At 38.2% G+C, this 20,636-nt stretch overlaps 1 long non-coding RNA gene across 5 annotated transcripts in view; it reads left to right on the plus strand.

The window, feature by feature from the left end:
- Positions 1-1,929: 1,929 nt before the first annotated feature.
- LOC117264762 (uncharacterized) overlaps positions 1,930-20,636 on the plus strand; it is a 34,573-nt gene continuing 15,866 nt past the window's right edge. For 3 of the 5 annotated variants that reach the window (XR_004502359.2, XR_004502360.2, XR_013488228.1), the window contains exons 1-5: positions 1,930-2,198; positions 2,795-2,866; positions 4,887-4,947; positions 5,688-5,756; positions 20,491-20,563. This is a non-coding gene — a long non-coding RNA (uncharacterized LOC117264762). Of the gene's footprint in view, positions 2,199-2,794; positions 2,867-4,875; positions 4,948-5,687; positions 5,757-20,490; positions 20,564-20,636 lie in introns of all 5 variants that reach the window. The other 2 variants (XR_013488229.1, XR_013488227.1) reach the window with 2 other exon arrangements.

Genomic DNA, 20,636 nt, shown 5'->3' on the forward strand with positions numbered 1-20,636 from the left:
CTAGTGAAAGACAGTGTGTGAATTCTAATGGACTGTGGGGATTGTACTGAAAAGATGTTGAGGTAGCAAATGTTTTCTTTGTCCTTAAAAGTAGTATGAAATTCAATGTATCCACAGTATCGCAAGCTCTCAGACACTTCCTTGTATGTCATGTGCTGTTATTCCTGCATTCAAGGTATCAGGCAAAATGTATAGTACTGTACAAGCTAAATCAAAAATAAAAACGACAAGGGCCCAGTGCCAGTGCAGCTCCTTTATAATATGCTTTGTAAACCTTTTAAGAGCATCATGTTTTAGCTTCCCAAGCTCACATTTTTCATGCTGTATGTACCTGCACCAGCTTATGTATCCGGTTTTCTCCTTTAATTGAATGCAGGTGCAATTCATATCAATATGTATTCCACAGCTTATTAAATATTCCCCCTAAACAGCTGTTTCCAAAGCTGTATGAGATATTTCTATGCTCCCTGGATTCACTTTCCCAGGAATTTTGATTTTACTTCCAAATAGATGTGAAAAGGGGAGCTGTCACACTCTATTATGGTGACTTCAATGATTCTGTGCCCTATCCAAATCCAGCGGTTTTCCATAACAATGCAAATTAAAGGGTGCAAAGCCGAAGGAGACAAGACTTGTTATTTTCCATCCAAAGGACAGAGGTTCTTTACAACAAACTTGTGTGTATGGCTTTAAATTTAATTCAAATGCCAACTTGGAAGTTGTTTTGTGCGAGACAATGAGTTTTTGCTGTCAATTCATGAGGGTCAGCAACTGTCTTGAGAAAGTAATACTGGAGCTGTGGAGTGTCTGGGCCTGCAATGGATTATTTTGTAAATGAAAGATTTAATCAGTTCATTTTTAAAATCATTATGAACCGTAGTTCAAGTTGGAGCAGTTTTTGTAATGAGGGTAGGTCAAGGGAATGTGCAGCCGCATGGGCCAGAACTATTATAATAATATCAGAATACAGTAAGATTTGCTTTTGGGAAATGTCTTCATGTATGGGAGACTGGGGTGTGAATCTCATATTTTTCACCGCACATTGGTCAAGGATTTGACCTTTCTATTCTGAGCGTCCTTTATGCAGAAAGTCAAGTTATTAATTTTGATATCGAAGGACAATCCTACATTGCTGTGCAGCATGTATTATGTACTGGACTTGTTCCAGTAATGTACAAAATATTACTGGACATTATAATTGCAAAGTGCTCATTCAATACATATTAGAGTTAAAAAGGTCTAACATAACATTTTTTGTACATCTGTATGCAATAAATTAGAAAATACATTTAAAATAAATACATATATTGTTTCGCTATTTGTGCAGATAAATAGATAGACACCTGGGCAGCATGCATCAGTGGAGAAATCCTGATATTCATAAAACCTATTTTATGCTTGGACCATTGCAGCTATTTCAGTCAACCTTATGTAGTCATGTGCAACAAAGTATAGGCAAAATGGGTGCAGTTGAACTGGTGGGTTTGATGAATTAAAACAAACAGCAAAGTGGCCAAAGGAAAATCTGTGTGTTTCTTTTATAACCTGAGGTGATATGCTTTTAAAATTGTATATTTAAAAACAATATTCTGATTATTTTAATTAATATGATTTAAGCCAAGTGATGTGGAATTAATTGCATAATTTATGCACATATCTGGGTTAATAATATGTCTTTGTAATAAATAATACCATGCATCTGCACTGAGTGAATAGGCTGCAGTCAGTGACCCACATCTCAGTGCAATGAACTGCTTAACTCAGACTGTTGTTTTATTCAGTGCACTGTCAACAGACTGGTGAGGAGGAGGAGGGGGCGGGGTTTATACCTATCAGCCCACTGTGATTGGATACGAGATTCGGCTCCTCTCCGCCATTGGCTGCTCGCGCTGCCACTCTGGATATATTATCGCCGCTTCCCGCGCCATTCGGCGTGCACGCGCAAGCCAAGCAGGCACGTACCCGCTTGGAGACTGTCTGGAGTCTGTCTGAAATTGATAAAATTGGAGATGGAGTTTTTACATCTGTTTGCACATTTACAAGGAAGCCGCCTGTTGGGAATGGGAATTTTTGTTGCACTCCTCCTCAAATGCCTTCGCCCGCGAGCCGCCACGCTTAGCCCCAAAATATTTTTGAGATAAACGCTGTGAAAGTTTTTTCCTCCTGCAGTCTATCAGCAGACAGCTCTTTATGCACAGGTAGGTAACGCAGGCGCCTGAGAGCAAGTTGGCTAACACACAGTGGATACTGCAGCATTACACATACGCCAACAAATATGTTTATTTGTGACCGTTAGCCGAGCGTTTTTGTTCATAACACGGGTTGCTAGCTTAAAATATAAATTATCCTTTTATACCGTAACAAACTGTAAGTGCTCCGGTTAATTCTTGCTGTTAAAATAAGGCGTATGTTGCGCATTTTCTTATTTAATACGACTCCCAAACAGTAGCTATTTTGTTTTGGAGACTTGACCTCATTCACACTACTTCAGGAGGATGCGCAGGTGACGCACCTTTGAGGCACGTGAGGTTGTTGATTAACCCCACGCGCGCTTAAGCTACCTGTTACTCAACAGGCACCTGAGGGGGGATACCTGCCTGCTGGGCTCATCAATGCTCTGTTTAACCCTTTCAGTTATACCACCTTAATTTATCACAGCACCAAACAATACCTATTATCACACGTGCAGATAACACATCTAGACTAATCGGTGTGGCCCTGAGGTGACGTTATATGAATATGAACCCTGTATGAAATGCTTCTCTCTCTTCCTGCCCTTGTGTATGCTCTGCAGGGGATCAGCCGTCAGCCCTGGAGTTCAAGAGGAGTGCACCATCCGGAAGGCAGCCTGCACCAGCTCAGAAAGGTTGGTAGAGACAGGGATAGTGTGTTGGAGTGATGTAGGGGGATGCTGCATGGGTTTATAGGTTGTGTCAGATGGTTGCATTTATTAATTTGTCATGATTACATCTCCAAACAACAATTTTGAAAACATTTTGCTTGAACTTAAAATGTTTCAACTTCTCCTAAGTAGCCTCAAACTACAACAAAACATTTTTCCACACAGAAATGTCTGCTGCCTTTCACACTTAATTTAAATCTATAGCTATGACACACATATTTAAATGTAATTTTAAATCAGGCTGCATTGCCACTGTACATTGTTTTTACACATTCTCCATGGTTGAACCCATTTAATATATTTGGAAATGTTGCAACTTTCACCATGCGAACAAAGCTTTTTTTAAGAGCTTAATCGTCTTATGAATTCCCAACCAAATTTCTGACCTTTTGTGTGTCTTGTTCATTGATTAAAAATAAGTTAAATAGCCTACACAGTGTCAGTGTGCAACAGCCCATATGTACCTGAACTGCTGCTTGCTCAGACCCGTCTAGACGCTTTTGCTCTGTCACTGCAGTTTTTCGGCAGACAGTGCAGTCATATGACTCGGGGAGCCTTTTCCTCCCTCCTCCCAGTGTCTGCTCTTTTGGGGCAAGATGGCTGCTATAGCATTGTTGTTGTCCATGACGTATATGAATTGATGTGAACAGACAAAACATGGGAGACATGGGGATACATTACACTTCAATGAAAGAGGCCACAACAGCTCCAGCTCATATTGCACACACAAGGAAGTGAACTCTTTGAGTGTTTTTTTTTTAACCTAAATTTGTTTGCGTTTAGCTGATTGCATGATTATTTAATGGCTAGTTTACATCGTTGGGTCAACACAACTCAGTAGCTGGACAGTCCAAATGTTATTATATAATTCTTGATTTCATGGACATGCATTCGACTTGTTTTTCTACCACCGCGTGTCTGTCTGTTGTTTGGAGGCTTGGTAGCCATTTTGTCTGATTCATCACTGCCAATTGGTGCCAAAGGATTCCAGGGTATCCCCAGATTTGTTGGGAGCAGCCATAATGAGCCTGCACATTATTTAAATGTTTGCAGTGGCTTCTGATTTGGACATATTTGTATTCTGAATACAGTATTTTGCAACTATAGATACGTACAGTAGGTTTCTCTATGAAAATTGCAATATCTAAAATAAAATTTAGTCTATTACCCATAACTCAGCATTTTTTTACATGTGGCGAAGCACATTGTGAAGGCAATGGTGCAAACGAGTATCATTGTATGCAATGTGAAAGTATTGTAAGCAACTGCAAAAACAGTTTATATCTTTGTTTAAGTGATTATAAGTGGTGGATTTTAGACGAATTACTGCCAGTCACTGGATTTAGATCGCATTTTTCAGCAAAAGGAAATGGGAATTTTAACAGGTTACATTTTAGATATTATTATTTACGTCTGTGTTACTTTAGCCTTGACTAAGCACTATAATAATAGCCAGTGAAACTTAGATTAATATCATAATTTCTACCACAAAAACGCTATGCAAGATGATGAAAGATAAGCCTCTTATGTTCACCAAAAGTTCAGTTTTATAAACTGTAACCTCTCACTCAGTGCATTTGTTGAACGTCACTTTTTTATATTAATTGTTTCCACCTTAAAAAAGTCATATACTCTGCCAAGCATCGAGATGTGTGTTTTAAAAAGTCAAAGCACTTTGTTCACAGTCCAGTTGCTCACTGATGGAGAGTACAGACATATTAACTTTGGCCTCTCAAAGTGCTCCCAGCCTCATTCTGACATCACAAGTTACTTTCACCCAGTGAGTGTGTGATGTTTATCTGTTTGCCATATCAGTGACCAGCCTGGACAGATCTCTTCATTCTCACCTTCTCAGTGCATACTCGTCTGCTGTCAGACAGCTCCTTTAGTCTTGTCTCATCATATTCCTTTAATGGTTTTTGAGTGCTTGTTGATTATGTTTTATGTTGTACAGAAGCACTTAAAGAATGCAGTGTCTTTGCAGGGCCTGTCCCAAACTTGATCCAGTGTCTGACAAAAAAATGATTGGAATTGCAATCAGGAAGGTAAGAAGAAATGGAAAGTGGAGTTTTAGGGTCATGCATGTTTCTTGGGGTAACTTGTTGCAATTTCGAATTGTAGTCTCTGAAATATGTATTAGCACATTATGCCGTTTTGACTATGTGGCTTTCAGCATTGTTTTAAAAACATAAAATGATGATTATCCATCAAAAAAATCAGTTTTTAGTTTTGCATGTAGTTTATCAGATGTTGGTGATCATATGTTATTTGCAGCGATACTGAGTGGATGAGGATTTGCGTGCACATTATACATTAATTGATACTACGTTTAAATAATTCCTGATTTATGTGGTTTGAATAAATATATATATATATATATATATATATATATATATATATATATATATATATATATATATATATATATATATATATATATAAAATCTATTTAAAGTAAATGCAAGAAGAACTACAGCTTGTGTTTTTTTTTTTTTACAACCATAAACTACTTTTAATTATTAGTTGCTTTGAAATCATTTCAGCCATTCTTGGGACCTATGCAGCATAGTATTTAGTTATATATTTTCACTTTATGACTGCATATTTAGCTTGAATGTGTTATAAGCTAACTCTACAAAACTAAAATTAAATGCCTGTGCTTTAGTTTTGTTTTTGTTTTTTTCTGTTTTTTATTTACCCTGTGTGTGACAGCATAATGTGTATCCAGACTATTACCAAGCCACACAGTTGTTTGATGCTGCTTTTTATTCCTTCATCCCCACAGGAGCTCCATGGTTTCCTGCAGCCTGTCATGCCTTCATGCCTTCGACGCTGGACTGTGTCCACCCAAATGGTAAGATCTGTGTTGACCTGTTCATTAAAGCACATTTGGGCACGTAAAAGTTGAGAAAAGCTATTCCTGGAATGCTTTAAGGTGCTGCAGTGAGTGAATGCGATTGCCTGGGGGAAATATCAGTCGGCTGCACAGGCCAGTATTTACAGAGGTTGAGCTCTGGCTTGCAATGCCAGTTCTACATGATGTGATGATGAGAAATGGCTAATCAAATTCAGTGCTGTCATTCACTCGTCAGTAGCAGCAGTCATTTTTTATTAACACTGATTTGTGATCTCTTCATAAGATAATCATGGATATGGATCTCGTAACTTTCACTTGAGGCTTAGCCGGAAAATGCTGATGCAAGAGGGGCTCTGAATCTTCATCCTGTTTTTCTATTGGCTCATTGTCTCCACCCACAGTGCAGTCACGAGGTCTAACATCATGATGATGTCTGGAGAAAACAGGCTTTCATCTGGGCTCTAATGCTGCCTGAGCTATAATGAAAAGATTTCTTGGGTTATTTCTGTGCACATACAGAGTAGAATTTGAGCTTGTTTCAAAGCATTGCTCCATGCAACAGCAGCACCTGCCATTGTCTGTTGTAAAACGGCGGGTTGTTTATCTCACCAGCCTCTGCTGCGTAATGACGCAGTTTCCTTTGACATTGGTGTGGCATATTTTAAATCAAGGCCTTCACTGTATTTTAAGGAGTCTCCTGGCAGCCTGCCAAAACATGGATCCATTTGCCTGTGCCCTCCTAAGAGCACAACTGCACAGCTGTGACCCTTAGCTGGTCCTAGCCATCGATAACTCCAAGCCAGCGGCGTCCATTTTAGGTTTAGGCAGTGGCGAAAGAGATGAACTATAATGTAGCTTGTGGAAAAGGAAATCTGAACTCGCAGCGTAAATCCAGTCATAAAATGGCATGATTTTTGTGGAGTAAACAAACTTTTCAGTGGTACAAATTTGCAAAGAATGCAGAACAAACGGCACATGTGAAAAATACTTGCATCATATTTTGTTTTATGGTTTATAGATTTACTTTTCGTCAGATGCAGCGCGGTTAATTTTTATTTATTTGAGCATTTTGATTTTAACATGAAATTTTTATTTTTTAATTTTCATTCTGTTTAAACAGTCTCATAAATGCTTTAGATGGAATATTTAATATTGCTAAAAATGCACGTTCATAAGGACTTAAATAAAATTTTGAAGCAGAAATTAAATTCAACGCGTATAGTAATATAAATATAATATTAACAGTATAATGTAAAATAACATGCTGCGCAAATGTTGTGCTTTTTATTTATATTTTTCATCGCAAAAATGATCCAAGCCTCATTTAAACATAAAGTGATGAGTAACAAATGCAATTTACTTTGATTAAAAAAATATTTTCAAAAGCAGTGAAAACATTATGATACGTGAAATTTTCACCAGCTGAATATTTAAAGCATTTTGTGTTCTCGACGAAGTGAAATTGTTTTACAGTAAACACAATTTACAGTAAAATAAAAGACATCAAAAGAAGGTGCACACATTAAATAAACTGCTGTTTTATTTAAACCAGATCAGACGTTGTAAACATTTAGTACAAAATTAGTTTTTCGGTACTTCACCTGGAGTAATAAACGACATTAAAATGTTTAGCAGCTATTTTATGTCTGATTTGTACGATTTTATATTATGCATATATTTCGAAATTATCTCAGCTTTGCTGTTTTTTTACAATTATGTCTGTATATATTAAATGTAATAAAATCTTTTACGCTTTTATGTATATTACGCTTACTGGGAATTAAAAAACGTATTTTAAGTGACATAAAATCCTGTATTATTTTACATTTGTAGACGCCTCTTAGTCTTAAAATGTATTTTTATATCGTCATGATAAAGTTGCACAGGATTTACAACAAATGGACTTTAAATTTAAAATCAGCTCACTGCAGCATTTATTTTAAAGCACTGTATATTGTGATGTAACTGCTGACTGACTCATTGAAAGGTTTAGGTGACCTTTGCCCTCTTAAATACTTGTTTTCGTGCACTGTTAAGAGCTGGTGTGAAAGCCAGACTGTGTTCTGATGCCACGTAACACAACAGTGGCTGTCAGTAACATATTAAGCTGGGCCTCTGCTTTGGTGCCATGAAAATAGAGAGAAAAGGCACTTTGAGTTTGTGCATGTGTTGGAGGCAGGTCAGAATCACCAAACCTGTAGATTAATGTCAGATTGAGTATTTTTTATTTTTTTATTTTATTAATTTAAACCTGTTGACCTTTGTGGATTGTGTAAAATAAGTTTACCATATTGCAAGCTGGCAGTGTGAACATGCTCACTCAAACTAGCATCTTAAAACTGTAATCGTGTTAAATAGATATCATATCGATACATCAGTTCACCTCAAATGCTTCTGATGATATGCCAGATTGTTTTTTGTTGTTTGGATCTATTTTTTTCTGCCGATTAGTCACAGCTGAGTGTGTCTCCTTTATACTGTATTCATAATGCCCTAATATTAGAATAATAACATGAGACTTGTTTACGGGGCGGTTTTTGCAAACAAACTCTGCTCAAACACCATTTTTGAGGTTTGCAATTGATCTTGGGCCACCAGTGAGATCTTTGCCTGCAGATAGCAGACCTTTGTTTATCATTAAAACAGCCACAACACACACCCCACTCACTGACTGCAGAGGTTTTGGATTTCAGGTGCAACCACAACATCAATATCAACGTCACATGAATATTAGAGCCTCATTAGGAGAGGGAAATTGCAAATGAAATTGCACAGTGCTCTATGCGTTTGTTGTCGATTGTTAAAACACTTACTTTTGAGCTGTGTGAAAGGTAAGTAAATAAGTTGATTCCTCTGACTGCAGTGTTGTGTGACCGCCGTGTGTTTGCCTGCATTTGTTTCCCCACTGTTTGTGACCCAGCCAGTCTTTAAGATGTGCACATGCAGCATGTCCGTTCCCACTCAGCTGCGTAGCATTGACAGCTTCAGCAATACTTCCTGTTTTAATTTGACTGCAAATCCACCAGTGACTTTGAAATGGAGTGTGCTCATCTATAACACCCTCATAAACGGTACAAAGAAGGCGGTGCAAGGCTCCATGCCTGCTTAAACTGAACAGCAGCCTGAACAAGCACTTACTTTCTGGGAAAGAAACTTTTGGCCTGAGATGAACTTCTGCTTTTTTACTTAACTCTTAACTTTCACTGAGTTCTCAGCACATACCGCTGGATGGAGACCTTGCAAATGAAGAGTTGTTACTTCAGTCTAAGTTACGGTTTTCCAACAAAACAGCTGCAGACATGCATTTAACATACTGTACAGTGCTTTATGAAGATTGTATTGTTCTAGAATAGCATAGTAAAATAATCTAATGCATGTATCTTTGGACTTAATTGTCTTTTTTTTTCATCTTTTACACCAAAGCTGATGGAAAAAAACCCACAGTGGTTACCGTTGGTGAGAATGAGTCAATTCACTGTCAGTTATCCAGCCCAAATCTACCTTCCTCTCAGTCGGGGTTTTAAGCAGGCGAGATCCTGCTCAGCTGTGGTGTGAAAGGTTGAACATAAAGTACATAGTGTCCTTGTAACACTATAGTTACTCTTTAGAGCTTAAACAATACAGAGCTGGTAGTTCAAAAAAGGAAAAACATTCTAAAAAATGATAAATCAGCAGATATTTGTAATTTTCTACACATTTTTAATCAAGGATTGATCAAATTCGGTTATCAAATATATGGCACAGTTGAACAAAAATGTCATTTTCCAACCAGAGTGAGTGCAAACATCTGGTCAGACTGTAATATGGCACTCTGAGAACCATATAGTAAAACAATATGTGTACATTTTTAATTGGCTCACCAATTATTTTAGCTTTTTTTGAATGCTTACATGTTGAATTTATTTTATATACTGACTAAAGAGAAACTATAAAGTCCTACATGTTTTGCCCTCAGATGAATCTCAGGTGCGAAAATAAAATTGCAGCGACTACTTTTAATGATGCAACAACCCAGTTTAGCAATAAGAGGTACAATAAGGACGTCTGCAGGTCCTTTAAAGTCTTAAAATGTCCTCAGTTAAATTATACAAATATTAGGCCTTAAAGGTCGTTAAATAGGCTTGAATTTGAATTTGTGACACAAACATTACATGCCACAAACATTTAAGGTCCACATTTCTGATGCTACAGATTATAAACTTACCACTGAACCTAATACTGTGTTTTTACTACTTTTACGTACCTGTTGGCAAAATGTGGATTTACTCAAGTCACTCTTATATTTATATTCCTACATAAAATGTACCTTTGCACAGGATCACATCAATACTTACATGTAACGCTTGAATGAGAAGATGATTTATCCAAAAATCTGTGTAAAATTTTGTTAAAAATGCTTAAAAATTGGTTAAAAAACATTAAATGTATGTGTCTGATACCTGTAGACACCCTATAGGTACAATTTAAAGTTGTGCACTTGGTTTTGTGTAAACACTGACAATATGTGACTGATAATTTTGTGTATATATACACAAAATATATCCGTACAAGGGTGTTTGTCTGTGAAAGTTATTTTTCGTTTCTCTGTCTTTATGCAACGAATATGTAAAAAAGTACTCCAACACGCCTCAGCATTAAAATTGGCCCAGTTCAGGAGCTTTACCAACTTTACCAAGAGCTTTTTCCAAGTTGGATATGTGAGACTTGAGGGTGTGCTTGCATTTTTCCCTAATTGGGGCTTATTTAAACACACCTGGACACACCTTCCACTTTGCCATTTGACCTTTAGTGAATTAAGACGCCTAGGCAGAGTTAGAGTTCGTCAACCCCGCGGTACATCATAGCGAGGGAAGGCTGCACCATGACTAATTAGTAAATCTCACTTCTCTCTAAGGTGAAAAAAATGATTTCCTTTGCAGGGAGACTGGGGGTTGATGAGTAAATACCCACCTGCTCCAAGTTGCAGTAACCTAATAAGTCTCCCTGGACTTTGAAAGTGAATATTTCATATTTCACTGATCTCTAACAGCTTTTCTGCATGTCTCATATTTGACTCTCCATAAGCCATCTAAGATGGGTAAAGGGGAAACACAGACTGCAGGGTCTCTTCCCTGCCACACAATGGCGTGGAAAGGTCAGGCCTAATGAAGTCGGGGGTGTGACCCCTAGTATTCAGTGACTTTGCATGGGCCCCCATCTTACCGCTGCAACCATGCCGGTTAATCCCTTTTTGATCCTAATTGATAGGCATTAACATGATCCTTATCCAGGAGCTGTGTTTTGTCTTCCACAGCCCTTCTCTCTGGGTGTCAGTGACACAAAGTGTGAAAGCGTTAAACCAAATGTGAAATTGATATTTTTCATGTTTGTGTGCTTAAAATGTGGCTGTGTTTCTAAACACTCACACAAAAATGCCCAGTGTTCAGTGTTTGCCCTTTGAGGCTCTTAACAGGACTTAGCACATGACCTTTAGAATCCAACTGTGATGTGAATGGTACCAGCCCATTTCCACTTTGTTTTCCTTGGAGTCCTTTTATCTTCATTGCCAGGTGATTACTGCCTTTAACTGTTAACTAATTACCCTCTTCAAGACTTTAAGTCAGGACCCATATCACTTTTATGAAAGTGCAGATGGTGCATGATCCCCGGCTCCCAAGAGCTTTATCTGAGTAACTTCTTCTGTTTACATTCTCTGATCGTCATACTGCAAACTCCCTAACCCTTAATTGAACTGGCAATTTATTTTAGTTATCAGTGTTTACTGACTCTAATGAAACCTTTTAATTTCTTCTTACAGCGGACCTGTTATTAGTTATGTTTCACTCTTGCAATTAGAAGTAGTTGTCCACTTTACTTAAATATATTAGACCTTTCGTGTTGCTACATCTATGGTATAGGGATGAGCAGTCTCTGACTCTTATAGAAAATATTTACACAATGAGATTTTTGATAAATAATCGTCTGTAATGTAAATATATTGACTAAATGGGTAAAGGCAAACAATAGAACGGTTAGAAAAATAAATTACCTCACTTTAATGCGGCCTTCAAAACCAGGAAAAGACAACACTTAACGTATTATGATATCCAAAATCTAAGACGATGATATCTATTCTCATAACATGGTAATGACATATATTTCTATTTTCTTTGTTTAAAATTCACCCTGTAACCTGTAATTGTGTAACTATGCCACTTGGCTCATAAGAAACTTTTCTTTCGTTTCTTTTCATTCATTTTAACAAATTATTTCATCATGAAATGCCTGAAACTGAATCTAGTCTGAGTGGTGAGTGAGTGGCAATAATGCAAGAGATAAATAATTAATAATTCAGGCTGTTTAGAAACACTTCATAAAATGAAGTTTGCACAAACTCAACTCTGTGTATTTTTTAACAAACCAGTTACACAGAAATCGTTTGATTTGTTGCGATGTGACTGCTGCTTGTTTTGGTAAAATATGAAGGTTCCATCAGAAATTAAGGAATAACTCGGATTATTGGGGTGAGCACAGTGAGGTTTGAGCCATGCTGGACCTAAATCTTATGATCAGTTCGTTTGATCTGAACAGTTTTGTATAATACAAAAATGTGTAGCGCTTGAGGACAACTTTCTACTTTTAAAAACCGTAGAAATTCAACAACAAATGATTTAAGTTAACAATAACCTTGTAATATTGAGCCATGTTCAGTCTTAGAATTCTAACTACATTGAGGGACAGGTCTGATATACCTTCTTCATTCATTCACACACTTAACAGTGAAAGCTTGACACCCTGCAGAGGGTTGCAGATGAACGGATGGTTGTGAATTCCCCTCCCCATACTTCCAAGATTACAGCCAGGCAGGTTGTGGAGTTTTATGTTTGTTTATAGCCAAAACACAGTATTAATAAGTAATAAGTGTTAGCATAAAAGTCAAAATAATGACGATTACTTCTTATAGGGTATGCTATAAAGTAAAAAAAAAAGTAAAATTGTAGCCCTTGCAATATTTTAAGAACTTTTTTAATGCAGACTGAGCACATTAATTGACCCAAAGCATGTTTTTTCTGTGGGTCCAAGAGATGTGCCATTTTTAAACGGGTTTGACTCGTCTGTCTACATATGATATTCAGGTGTAATTCTTAACTGCAACATGATTTTCTCAGATGTTATGAAATATTTTTATACTATCGAATTAGCCTTAAATGAGTAAATACTGCAGGCTGTTAATGAGCATTATTCATATTTAGATATACCCTTGAACTGGTGCAAAGCCACAGTAACTTTTGGTATATATCTCTTGCCTTATTTAAGACGTCTAGACATTGTTTCTGTCAGTTTCCTCATAAATGCATTTATCTAAAAATAAATAAATCAGCAGGTTTTCTAAGCCTTTATATGGCCAACCACATGTGTGATCTTTTTTTTTCTCTCAGCACTCTCAAACCTGCACAATTAAGAAGCATGTCTCTCCCTTGTGCTCAGCAGTGTGCAACAGCCCACTTTAGCTGGAAAATGCCAGGTGTCGTGTTGGTTCTTGTTGGTTTCACACAGCGACTCGAGTCCCTCCCTGGAACGCAGTTCTGAGGTCTCCATAGGATTGAGTGTTATTTCCAGCTTGTTTGTTGCAGTGAATAATGAGTACTCTGTAAGGCCTGATGACATAATTTGGAGATTGCTATGGAAAAATAACTAATTATAGAGCTATGAAACTACAGATTGGGACTACGCTTGTGTACTTCACTTGACTGGCACCACCTGCCCTCTATATGTCACACTCACTTCACTTATCCCAGAGTTGTGAAGCCGAGCTGGTGTCTGCCAGTTATGTGCAACCCCCAGCAGACACACACGCAAAGAGTCAGTAGTGGGTTTGACTGGATAATGCTTTTGTTATTTAGATTTTTATTTACCCACAAACAAAAGATTAGAAGTAGATGACGTACAGGATTGTGGAATAAGGGTTCAGTAGTAGCAACAGGAGGAGAAGTCCCTCCGGTGCTGCTGCGTTCACTGAGACAGTAGGAAAGTTGAGAAAGTCAGAGCATTGGAGAGAAAGTTCTGGAAATATTGTGTTTGTTTCAGGCGCGTAGCAGTGCATGTGGCTCACTGGATGGTATTTGTCAGATACTGCAGCTTGACCTGCAGCTGGAAGAGTTCTAGTTTTCTTGCATTTTGTCTAAAATATTTCAGTAGAATGTTTTGGGAATAGACATTTAGCAAGGCAGGAAGATGGTGTATGATCATATGCAGTGCTGTATGAGGAGCTTGCCTCAGTTCTGGCTCTGGTTGTGAATCTCTTCCCTCTGCTTTATTTTTTTTTTTTCCTCCACAGTACCTGCTTGAAAAAGTGGTAAAGTAGTTCATGAATATAAAACAGTTTTGTGTTTGTAAGATCGCCTGGGCAAGTTTTAAAGTTTTACAATTCCAGCGTTGCACTTATATAACAAGTTCAAATACATTAGGTGATTTTCTAAATAAAATTCAGCTGTGGGGATAAAAGAGCTGCAACTAACGATTATTTTCATAAGCAATAAATCTGTAGATTGTTGTCTTGAGTAATCGATTAATTGTTTAGTCTATAAAATGACAGAAAATAGTAAAAATATTCATCCTTGTTTCTCAAAGTCCAAGCTGATGTCTTTAAATGTCTCATCTTGTCAGTCCAAACCCCAAATTATTCAGTTTAATATGATATAAAACAGAAAAAAGCAGAAAATCTTCATATTTGCAGACTGAAAGCATCGTCTGCCATTTTTGCATTAAACGTTGCCTTAACATTCATCGATTATTTTACTGTCGATCGACTAGTCGTCGCAGCCTTGGTGGACAACAGGTGATGCCCATAGTGTGTGTCTGACTGCCACACATTTAAAATCATACTTAACGTCTGCACAGTCTACAAGTAAATTGTAATTTTGCAGCATTTTCACCCCCACAAACACTCTGGCTCCAGCTGCCTTGGAATTTTGTATTCTCTCCTGGTTTACAAACCTTTTTTCTGCTTTTTTTTTTTTATCAATAATTGCAAGGCCAAAAAGTACTTCTTGAGAAAACAAAGAACAAAGAAAAGCAACATCAGCCACATCATGTTTGTGTGTGTGTGTTAGAGGTTTGACTTCCAGTGCTAAAGGAACCAAAGCAGGTGCAAGTGTGCAGCATCATTACAAAGAACAGCCAACATGGCTGACAACTGACTGTCCAAGCCACGCTCGTGTGCGTCAAACGCTTGATGAGTGCAAGTCAATACAGCAAGTCTGGAGTAGTACAGAGCAGTTATGTGCCTCATCTCTGAAGTTTGGAACTTATTTTCCTCTTGAGCGTTATCCCAAGAACAACAGATGGATCACATCACCTCACCTGCTTCAGTTTCTTCTCTCCATATTATTGTTATATGAACTCTTCTCCTAGAAATGACACAGATGAAGAAATCAGATGTAAAATACTTGCAGGATGTTGCTGCATCACAGCAGGGATGAGAAGAGCTTGTCGTCATGTGTGAAGTAGGTCTTTTAAGACATTGAAGTCTGCAGTAATTTCCACTCTTCTCAGGATATAGCTGTCAAACGTCACACCAGCAGACTGTCATTCAGTTCATATTTTATGAACTGGCTTATTTATTTGTGCCATTTGACCATTTTCAGCAACTTAGATGTGCATCCTTGAGTGTGTTACTGCTCTTCTTTTGCTTATTTGCTTCTTTTCAAGCATTTCACTTTCATTATAACTTATTTATATGGATTAAAATCAGACAACTGAAAGTTTTGAGCCTGGATGTGGTTTTATAATGAAGAATGGAGCAAGTAAAGCAGGAAGAGAAAGGCAGATAATTAGGACCTGTAGATAATGAAAAGTTCGAAGGCAAACGGTTCACCAAAATTTGCTATGTCAGACCTGGGATACTGTATATTTAACGCTGAAGTAAAATTTAAGAGGATATTAAAATTACATGAAATTTTAGCACTTAAAATCAGCTTTACATAATTTCTCTGGAGTTTAAAGCTAATAAGAGAAAAATCGTCTTTAGGTGCACGAGTGTTACCTTGGATGTTCTGTGTGTCCTAGTTCTACCAGTAATATTCATACATCTCATGATTCATTAAAACGTCAATTTGTTCTGGCAATACCATTAATTTGGATTTCATAAAGCCCCCAAATCTACATTCAAAGTTTGGATGACAGGTCTATCTGAAACCTTGAACACGTATATTCATTTAAATCTGAATTATTTGCTGTAGCTGGTTATATTTACTGTAATTTAAAGAGAGTTTAAAGAGATGACCAGGCTTTCTATCATGGTTAGTGGACAGAGTAGCACATTTGCTAGACAAACCTGAGTATGCCTTGGATTTGTGGCTGTTGTTTTAGAGGTAGTTTTGTGCCTCATCGTTGTATGGCTTGTGCCAAGAGCTGAATTCAGATTTCCGGCTTCCTTGTGAAATCAGTTTTCAAAACAAAGCCGGTCCCACATGGGCAGGCTACTCAATCTAACTTTACTTCTCAATGCCGCACATTCACCTTTCTCCTGACAAAACCATTCAAGATCAAGGGCAGCATCACCTTTGCCACTAATGAGGTTGTTTATTTACCAAATTTCCTTGTGGACTGTGAGAGAAAAACAAGCCATGCATAGCAGAGCATATAATCAGCATTAGCAAAACAGAGCTCCAAATGCTCTGAGTTATACATTTTGTGACAGTAGAACGGCGCGTAGCTCACCTGAAGTACCTGCATGTCGAACATGGAAACCTTTTAAAGAGGCTGCTGAAGTGAACAGACCACGTTATTATAACCTCAAGTCGAGCTGGATTTTAAATTGGACATAATCTTCGAAAGAAAGACTGGTGATTAGCACTTTTAAGGCTTTTAGTTTAAATGTGCTAGATTCTCATTTTGATATCATTTGCTGCTTTTTATTCGTCTCATGTCAGATTTTCAAAATCCCAGATGATTATGTCAGAATACCACAACTTTAACAGCGACAATGCCTAAGTGCCCAGACCACACATCAATTATCTTATGCTAGCTAGTTACAGAGAAAGACAAGATAGCAATGAACGCTACATGAAAATAATCTCAACGCTAAAGTTACTTCATCACATTTGCCAACAATGTAAGAAATGCTGCTAATATAATGTGGAGTGTCAGTTAGAAGCATTTTCCAGCTATAATAGAGGTCTAATAATCAGCACTTTGGATTTCTGGGAGTTTTCGGGGCAACATGAGCTGCAATTAGGCCAAATAATCTGTGCCCAAACAGCAGCTGCATGGCTTGAAAAAAGCCCCAAAATGATTTGATATGTGAAAGGACCAGCCAAAAGTCATGACGCCATGTGCAAAACACTGACACACAGCTTGGACAAAGTGGACTGGGCTCAAGGTTAAACTAACCAATAGGGATGTGACAGACATGCAGCATTCAGGCTATGTGAGGCTGCAAATGCTGCTCATTGGCAGTCGACCTAATGTGGCACACCTGTGTAGCAGCAGTGTACTAAATTTAAAGTTAAAAATCCGTTTGGCCACCACAGACTTTGGCTTTTTTAGTTCTGGTTATGCCTAATGCATTATGTCTTCAATTATTTACCTATTTTATCGACTGCATTGTATTAAAAACTCAAAACTATCACATAAATTAGTGTTTTTCTTCTCATTTCCATCACAAATCTATCCACAGGGTCCACGGTGCTACAACACAGATTAGTTTAAACTCATGAAGAGCCTGTGGGCATTGATAGTTTGTAATAATAATGATGTATGTGTGGCACAGTTCTGTATTTGGTGCACAGCAGAATTCCATTTCTGCATAAATCCATCAATGATTTGCAGACCTGCTCATCAGAGCCCATGTACACTGCTTTATTTGCTGATTTAGATTGGGTTCCAATCTCTGTGTAAATGTGTGAGGCTTTACTGTATGTTTGCTTATCTGTCCAGCCATCCCATCTATTCAAACAGCGTTCCTTTCATTTAAGGCTGTGTGCTGGCTGGGCTTTTTTTTTTTTTTTTCCTGGGACCTTTTCTGTTATTTTGGGACCAGATGGCGAGGGGCACGGAAGCGCCTCTTTTGTCCGGGCGCCCCAGTGAAAAGAGGCTGTCCTCCCTAATGTAATCAGCGGCACCGGAAGGGTCCATTTTGGGCTGTGAAAGAAGACAATCGGGTCTGGACACGTCTAGATTACAGAAACGCAGAGTTCATCTCCTGACCCTGCCCCCTTTGACCAAGGCCCTGGCATGGAGGATCCTCATCTTTGATCAGTGGAGGGTGGAGGTGCTGATCCGACCTCACGAGAGCCAAAGGCCACCCCCCCCCCCTCCACCCTGTTTACCCTGCACTTGGCTGCTGCTGACACCTCCTTCCGGAAAGAGCCAGGGGGTGGTGGGTTGGTTTGGGCATGGGGGGGATACCATGACCTGTCTAGACACCGTTGCTTGTTGCCCTGGTGTTGCCAAGGGGACATAATGAACTTTGACCTCAAATGTAGTTGGTTAGGAGCCACTCTGGTCATCTAAGGAAGACATTTTTTTTCTTTTTAATTTTCAGGGTTGGGGGTGGGGAAATGAGGCGGGGGTACGGATGTGACCCACATAATACACAATCTGCTTTGAGGGACCACATGCATGACTTTGTTGGCAAAAACTTACCTTTTTTTATTTTAATAATTGGGTGACATTTTCAGTTAGGTCACAGGACGCCAGAGACCAGCTGTCAGTTCCTTTGCCTTTCACCTCAGAAACGACAATTTTACTTTCCTAAGATTTTTTTTGTTTATTTGCTTTAGTTCATCCGATCACGGTGACACTCTTGAACGGAGGACTGATTTAGTTATTTTTTTATTTGTGACATGTACAGGAAGTCATGCTGTTCTTGGTTTAAGATGGTTTTTTGATTTTGATACATTTTTTGGATGTTTTATTTCTCATGCACAGTAAGTAATCTTTGAATTTGGTGTTTATCCTTTTAAATCTTACATTCAACAGGCAGTTTGTAGCTAAAATGAAGAAAAATATTCCTGCGTTTACATGTATTTTTTAGCATGGCTGAGTAAGACTCATCTTCCTGAGCTGTTTTTATGTTGAGCCTTGTTCAGCCAAGGCAGTTTTCTACCTTTGCAGTAATTATACATTCTATTTTTTCTTATTTTATCTTCATGAAATTGTGATTTTTGCTATTTCAATAAGTGAAGGTAAAGTGTAGCGTATGTGCAGCCCTTTTCCACATGCACCTTTCTTATAATTTGTGCTTAAACATATTGGATTTACTGAAAAAATTAGAAAATATTATAAATGTAAGATTAAGGGCAGTGCAGTGCAATAAACAATAGCATAATATTTGTAAAAAACCAAATGGACACCTACGCGATGTACAGTATTGATGTACACAGAATATTTTTAATTTAAATGTGCAGATGTTACAAATGCAATGTGTCTAGTAGTGTAGGTTTTGCAAAAAATTAGGGTGAATTTGTCTGCAAATGTTTTTAAATTTTCAGAAAAACATAATTAGTATGTGTATTCTCTGATAGAAATGTTTCGCCGTGCATGCAGTAAGATGTTACTCTTATTTACCACACGTCATACTTCGCCCTACACCTAGAGTCTCTGGTTTTGGCCTGCACCACAACATAGCCCAAAGTGTGAATTGGCTTTGATGTTGAGGCTGTTCTCAGGAGTGGGTGTAGTGATTCCACCATCATGGCCGCCACTACCAACCCCGCCCTCTCGCCTGCCACTCAGGAACAGTTAAAATGGCAGCATGCAGCAAAATGAGTGAGAGGGAGAAAGGGAGAGACGCCCACTACTGTGAGCTAAGGCACGGTTGACTGAGCCGCAGCTCGCCTTGTGTGCCAACTCAAACTGAGATGATTATTTTTGGTGTATTCGGCCGTCTGAGAACAATGTAGAATCTGAAGAAGTCTAGACAGGTAGATTGGGCTGAAAGCAGTGAGGGTTAACCTCTTTTGTCAGCGCTTTATCCAAAATGAATAGTTGGTGATAGTGCTCTGTTTCCAGCCACAATTTGTCCAGATGTAGAGCTAAATGCCGCCCAGATATTCTCCCTTTAAAAGGCTGAATGTTAAAAACACAAAATCCATCCAAACAGAATTCGGGAAAACACGAGCACACTATTTTCGTAGCACAAATGCAGCCAAATAGGAAAACATCTATGCTAAATATGCTTTGTTGGATGCACTGCAACCATTACTACAATATAACGGAAACATATTTTGAACTCTTCACCCAGGTCTTTGGCCGGCTGCCATTTTATTCTCCAAATTATCGGTTGCAGTCTGGCACGGCGAATGGGCACTCACTGATTATCACAGGATTTTCTGCTCTGTAGCATCTAAGATATAAAAACAAGCTTTATTATTCATATACTGTATGTGTGCCTTAGTTGTAATGTGCCTTAGATTTGGTCGTCAACGTTTGGTTGTTGCATCATCTGTATTCTGAAGTGGTCCAGTACAGTATTTCAGTGACTATATTCATTTTTAATGTAGAAAGAACAAAGTGCTGTGATCAGTGATCATTGAAACCCTTTGCTCTTAGTCAAACAGCTCTATGTGTGCGCTTATTATGTCATCTACTTAATACCAATTAAAGGCTATACGCTACACCAACCCAACGCTGTTTCAATGAGCTAGAGACCCATTTAGAATGGATCACAGAGCGCAGATGTGTGTATGCAGTCTCAATAAAGCATCTGAAATTAAGTATTACACCCAATCATTTCAAACCTTTGCAGGTCTGGCTGCCACTTCATAACAACTCTATTGCAAGGCATCCCACATCCCAACTGCAGTGTGGAGAATTTTAAGGTAAATGTCCAAATCTTCTATTTTTGGGTCTCCCTACTCACACTGAATGACATTTTATTATTGGCTCTTGGTG

Source organism: Epinephelus lanceolatus, chromosome 20, assembly GCF_041903045.1.
Source record: "Epinephelus lanceolatus isolate andai-2023 chromosome 20, ASM4190304v1, whole genome shotgun sequence".
In the NCBI taxonomy this organism is placed as follows: Eukaryota; Metazoa; Chordata; class Actinopteri; order Perciformes; family Serranidae; genus Epinephelus; species Epinephelus lanceolatus.